This window comes from Gorilla gorilla, chromosome 5 (assembly GCF_029281585.2).
Source record: "Gorilla gorilla gorilla isolate KB3781 chromosome 5, NHGRI_mGorGor1-v2.1_pri, whole genome shotgun sequence".
NCBI classification, from domain to species: domain Eukaryota; kingdom Metazoa; phylum Chordata; class Mammalia; order Primates; family Hominidae; genus Gorilla; species Gorilla gorilla.
In genome coordinates, this window is record NC_073229.2 from 46,638,109 (window position 1) to 46,644,265 (window position 6,157).

The 6,157-nt window shown below is 44.2% G+C and overlaps 1 long non-coding RNA gene and 2 other non-coding genes across 4 annotated transcripts; 2 read left to right on the forward strand and 1 right to left on the reverse strand.

Moving 5' to 3' along the window:
• The first annotated feature begins 1,321 nt into the window (after window positions 1-1,321).
• Window positions 1,322-5,208, forward strand: LOC129534112 (uncharacterized). 2 transcript variants are annotated; one of them, XR_010134096.1, is made up of 3 exons: window positions 1,322-1,718; window positions 4,077-4,195; window positions 4,346-5,208. It is a non-coding gene; the product is annotated as an uncharacterized lncRNA (long non-coding RNA). The 2 variants fall into 2 exon arrangements; XR_008680538.2 differs by having other exon boundaries at window positions 1,337-1,718; window positions 4,077-4,323; window positions 4,803-5,208.
• A 353-nt stretch (window positions 5,209-5,561) lies between these two features.
• Window positions 5,562-5,634, reverse strand: TRNAF-GAA (transfer RNA phenylalanine (anticodon GAA)). Its single transcript has one exon. It is a non-coding gene; the product is annotated as a tRNA-Phe (tRNA).
• Window positions 5,635-6,085: 451 nt separating this feature from the next.
• On the forward strand, window positions 6,086-6,157 carry TRNAE-CUC (transfer RNA glutamic acid (anticodon CUC)). Its single transcript has one exon. It is a non-coding gene; the product is annotated as a tRNA-Glu (tRNA).

Here is a 6,157-nt window from a genome sequence, read left to right on the forward strand (position 1 = left end):
TTGGTGATCCTGTACACAGTACCCTGCCCTTACACCTATGGAAGAACTTAGGAGTAAATCTTCACTCTCACTGATTTACTTGTCTCTATTCTTTTTTAAAATTTATTTATTTATTTATTTATTTATTTATTTATTTATTTATTTACTTTTTTGAGACGGAGTCTCACTCCGTCGCCCAGGCTGGAGTGCAGTGGCACGACCTCGGCTTACTGGAAGCTCCGCTTCCCGGGTTCCCACCATTCTCCTGCTTCAGCCTCCCGAGTAGCTGGGACTACAGGTGCCCACCACCACGCCCGGCTAATTTTTTGTATTTTTAGTAGACACAGGTTTTCACCATGTTAGCCAGGATGGTCTCCATCTCCTGACCTCGTGATCTGCCTGCCTCGGCCTCCCAAAGTGCTGGGATTACAGGCGTGAGCCACCAGGCCCGGCCGTCTTCTATTCTTTAACAGGCCATAAGCTCATTAGAGGAGTGCATTTTGTACTCTCAGATTCCCCAGGTAGACCTACTGTATATGGCACAGAAAAGGGTCTCAGTTAATGTTGGCTGACAGAAGGAGTGATTGAACAATTATCTGTACATATTTACCACTTACACAAGGTGGAAATGCACCCAACATGAAATCGTACAAATGTCATGGCTTCCACCATGGAAAAAATTATGTATGCGTGAGGACAAGAGCTAAAAAACAAGAAAGAAAATGTCTATAGTCACTTGTGAGGCTGGAACTGTGGTTTTCTTTCTTTCCTTTCTTTCTTTCTCTTTGTTTCTTTCCTTTCTTTCTTTCTTCCTTTCTCTTTCTCTCTCTCTTTCTTTCTCTCTCTCTCTCTTTCTTTCTTTCTTTTCTTTTCATGTTCTAATATTATAATGATGTGACAAGAACTTGTAGAACCCTCAGGTCCAAAAGCATCAACAACCTTGTCACTTGCAGCGTGGGCTGCTGATCAGCAACACTGACCTAACCTGGGAGTTTCTCACAAATGCAGAATATCTACACCCCATCCTACACCTACAGCGTTAGAACTCTTCATTTTAGCCAGCTTCCCAGGTGATTTCATATACATATTGAAGTCTGTGAAACCCACTCAACACAGTCCTTCACTCTTTCCCTTATTAAATTTACAGCTGTTTGTTTAATTGACCTTTTTGTAAAGGTTCCGAGGACAACATAGTAAGGGATGCTCATTCATCTCTCTGCCAGGGCTTTCTGCGGTCTCTTCAGCTAGTTCTATCAGGCACTTCTGGCAATCTGGAGCGGCAGCCGGCTGGGCGGCGAGGAAACCGCTGCACGGATCCCGCCTCCCAGCACACGCAGTCGGCAGTTGCAGCCTCCAAGACCGCGGTGCCACCAAACCAAGCGCCGGACGCGGTGGCGCGCGCCTGTAATCCCAGCTCCCCGGGAGGCTGAGGTCGGCGGATCGTGGGTGCTCGGGGGTTCGGAGCTACGGCGCTGTGTGGAGCGGGCGTCCGCACCGGGCCTGGCACCAACATGGGACTCCCGGGGGAGCCCGGGAGTACCAGGTTGTCTAAGGAGGGGGGGACCAGGCCCAGGCCGGACACGGAGCAGGTCAAACTCCCCGTGTTGGGCGACGGTGGGACCGCGCCTGCGAGCAACGCCTGCAGTTCCGCCCGGGACATCCGAAGAGACCCGGTCTCTTTTAACTTCCCTTTTCGGGATTTCTTTTAAAAAATCAACAGCATTATTTCTGCATACCACGTGAGTTCACTGGTGGGACTGGTATATGCTACCCTTTGCTCGATCTTCCTTTTTTTTTTTTTTTTTTACCCCTCAGGGAATGATGATTCATTCAGTCAGTGGGAGCCGGAAGAAACTCGTTAGTGACTTATTATCTTGGAAATTTCTCCATGTTGCACTCTTCCTTTCCCCAAATAACAAGACAGTAGTCTGTTTTGCACTTTGCAAATGCAGTTGCATAAGAATTTAACAAAGATTATTCGCTTGGCCAAACTTTAGTCAGGCTTCTGAATCTTCTGCTAGGCCCATCTGTGCACTTCCTTGTAACGTCCAGTTTTAGCAAAGAACCCTGCCAAGTCAGTTTAGCAAGAACCCCCATATCATCTATGTTTAACCTCCATTTCTGATCAGGCTCCTCATTCTCCACCATCCCCCAGATGATTGATGTCTGATTACCTTGGCCTGTCTTCAGCAAGAATCCTGTTAGGTTTGTTTGGCCAGAATTCCCCTTACCTCTGAGGTTTTCTCTTGGTAATTTCCTGTCCACTGACCAGGACACACTGCTCCTTGGCTATAAATTCCCACTTGCCCATGCTATATTCAGAACTGAGGCCGATCTCTTTCCCTCACTGCAAAACCTCCTTGCAATGGTCCCTGTGCCTATCCCGATGGTCCTGAATAGTCTTCCTTACATTGCTTTCAGAAGTATCACTAAATAATTTTTTTAAAAAACAAATTGCATGGCATGACAACTTCATAATCTAAGACGGAGATTTGGAAAAGGTTTGAACTTCCAGCTTTTTCAGGAACTTCCCACATAAAAACCTGTACACAACTATTCTTATCGGATTGGATAAAACACCTAAAGAGACATTTAAGATATACAGATGGCAAACGAGCACATAAAAATGTTTTCAACATCCTTAGCACTAGGGAAATACAAATTACAACCAAGATGAGATATCACTATACATCTATCAGAATGACTAAAATAAAAATAGTGGCAACAACCAAATGCTGATGAGGCTGTGTACATGTAGGTGGGAATGTGAAATGTAGCTGTTCTGGAAAACGGTTGGCAGTTTCTTAAAAAGTTAAATGTGCAAGTACCACACCACCCGGCAGCTGCACTCCTGGACATTTATCTTGGCTAAACGAAGATTTATATTAACACTAAAACCAGTATACAAATGTTTATGGTAGCTTTATTTGTAAAAGTCAAAAGCTGAAAATGACTCAAATGTCTTTCAGCAGGTGAATGTTCAAACTGGTAAATTCATACCACAGAATACTAGTGAGCGAGAAATAAGAATGAACTATTGATGCCGAACAACCTAGATGAATCTCTAGAGAATTACACTGAGTGCGAAAAGCCAATCCTAATAGGTTACATAATGTATGATTCCATTTTCATAACATTCTCGAAATGACAAAATCATAAAAGTGAAAAACAGATTACTAGTTGCCAGAGGTTGAGGCAGGAATAGTAGGCAAGTGGGTGTGGCTGTAAAAGGGTCAAAAGGAATCCTCGTGGTGATGGAAATGTTTTGCATCTTGACTTTATCAGTATCAATATCAATATCTGGATTGTGATTTTGTACTATAGTTTTGCAAGATGTTACCATTGGGGGCAAGCAGGTAAAGGGGACATGGGACCTCTCCATATTATTTCTTATAACTGCATGTGAATCTACGACTACCTAAAAATTAAACATTTAATTTAAAAAAAGACCAAAGTCATTAAAATTGGAGGGATAGGGAGCTGAAAGGGAACAGCAAGAGAGTATGGAGAAAAATAATGGAGAGTCAAGTTGATACAGGAGATACAAAGAAATTGCTTAGGTAGATAGGGCAAAAGAGTCCTCGGCAGAACTTCTCTTCTAACAAAAAGCAGCCCTAGAAATTATTCCTTTTCTAACAAAGAGCAGCCTGCAAGATGGAGCTGCAGACATGGATAAGGAAGCTGGAAACTTGCATGGGGGAAGGCTGGCAGCTGCACCGATAGAAAAGGTCTCCCTGGGGGCAAGGCATGTCCACCGTGAGGCTCCACCTTCCCTTTTTTGTTAGCATGTGTACAGTAAGAAAGAAATGGGCAACATGGAGAAGTTCAGGCAGAGAACCCACCTGCATAATAACAGATTGGGTTGAGGGCTGCCAGAGATTCACACCCTATGCAGTTGGCACACCTGGCCCTATCTGGGTTTTTCATGCCTTATGTAGATCAGACACCATCTCCCCACTAGCTCATCTGTAAAACCCCCTGCATTTCACCGCATTTCGGCAACCCATTTTTCCAGGACCCCTCTCTGTAGCAGAGAGATATTTTCTTTCTTTCGCCTATTAAATTTCCACTCTTAACCTCACTCTTTGTGTGTCCAGGTCCTTGATCTCTGTGGCTGTGAGACGATGAATCTAGGGTGTCACCCCAGACAACGAGGCTGCTTCAAAATCCCAAAGTCCCAAGGAGGACTGCTTCATAAGGGAAGGATTGTTTATAGGTTGGTATACTGTGCAAAATTAAGTATAGGACCAAAAACAGCCAAGACATTTGAAAGTTGGAAAGTTGATGGTAATGGTTTCCTGGGATTGGAAGGCAGACCTCCTCCGCTGATGAGCAAATAATGAGGTAAACATTATTCTTTCAACAGGTTTGGTGTTGAGTGGAAGGAAAGAGTCTGAGGATAATGCATAATAAGGTCATGTGTTCCATTTTTGTTGTCCAAAGATAGAGGTTTAGACATTCTGTAATTTGAAGAGAGGCACGTAAGGAGGAGAGAGATGAAAGACACAAGTATAGAGCAAAATGGAATGGGTAGAGGGTTCAAAAGCTCAGATGGAATATTAAGTAGACTTGGAAATGAGAGACCATTCCTCCGAGTAGGAAGACGGGTTGAATATGCCAAGAGCTAGCAAATTAGGAGGTTAGGAAAAAGGTGGCTGAGGGAATATGCTGGCTGTCTCCCTTTCACAGCTCAGCAGCCACCCTTCCCTTTCCCCACCTCTAGCAAGTGGCCACTTTTTCAACAGCTTAGGGGGCTCCTTTTTCCAGGAAACTTCCCTTCAGTTCACTGGCCGTGCCTCTCTCTATCCTTTTCCTCGGAGCAGGCTGTGCTATGATCAAGGCATTGTGACCCCTGTGACCCACACGTACACATCCAGAAGGTCTCCTGGAGCCAGAAAGTCTGGGACAACAGGAAAACCACAAAAGAAGAAAAACAGCTCCTGTCTTAGCTGATTAGCCGACCTTGCGACCTTCTACCATTGTAACATGCTCTACCCTAACTGATCAATCAACTTCGTGACACTGTGCTCTGTGACCCCTCCCACCTTATGATAATGTACCCTGTGACATTCTTCCCCTGCCCGCAATAAACGGGCCCTTATTGTATCTTTCCACTGCTTACTCCTAACCTATAAAACTAGCTGCAATCCCACCACCCTCCGGTGGTGGGACTCCCTTTTCGGACTCAGCCCGCTCGGACCCGAGTGAATAAACAGCTTGTTGCTCACACTTAGCCTGTTCAGGTTGTCTCTTCGGTTAGACTTGCGCATAACACTAACAATTCACTTAATAAATATTTATTGAGGGAACATAGGTCGCAAATAAAATGTAATTGGTATTGCTCAAGATTAAACTTCTTTCAGCACGTTTGCCTTTTCCTCTTTTATCTAGTGAGATGTTGAAACCCATACCTAGAGTTCTGCTACAGAAATAAACGTATCCCACAGTGTTCTTGCGATTTCCTTTATGAATTTGAGAAAAAATGTGCCCCCGTTTTAGGTTCTAAGGAGTGTTTCTGTATTGTAGAAGGAAAATTCAGTATTTGTATTGCCGTGGGCACAAAGAAACACCAAGCGCTCTCATGCCGAAACCCGGGATCGAACCAGGGACCTTTAGATCTTCAGTCTAACGCTCTCCCAACTGAGCTATTTCGGCTCCGCCCACGCCACTTAAAAACAAATCTTAATGAATTTATTACTTATTTTTTTAATTCACTATTAGGTATTTATTTAAAAAAAAACCCACGACAGGTACTCCGAAGGAACCAAAGACAAATTAAAAAATTATTTTGTTCTTCAAATGGCTCACCACTTTATGCAAAGAAAAGCAAGAAGACAATTACAAATTGATGCCACAATTTATTCCCGGTTGAATGCACACATCGAAACAGAGCACGTTCCATCATCCAGTTACGAACTTCCCAAATTACTCTTATGGCATTGCCACGCCCTCTGCCGTCCAGATTTTATTGGTTGGTGCAAAACAGGAGGTCGGTGAATACGAGAGCATGACCTTGCACTAACTCGTCGGAAAAGTAGAAGTCAACGGTGTGCGTATGTGTTGAGTTCTCGCTTCATAAACACGTTTTAATAAACTGACTTTGGCTTCCCTGGTGGTCTAGTGGTTAGGATTCGGCGCTCTCATCACCGCGGCCCGGGTTCGATTCCCGGTCAGGGAA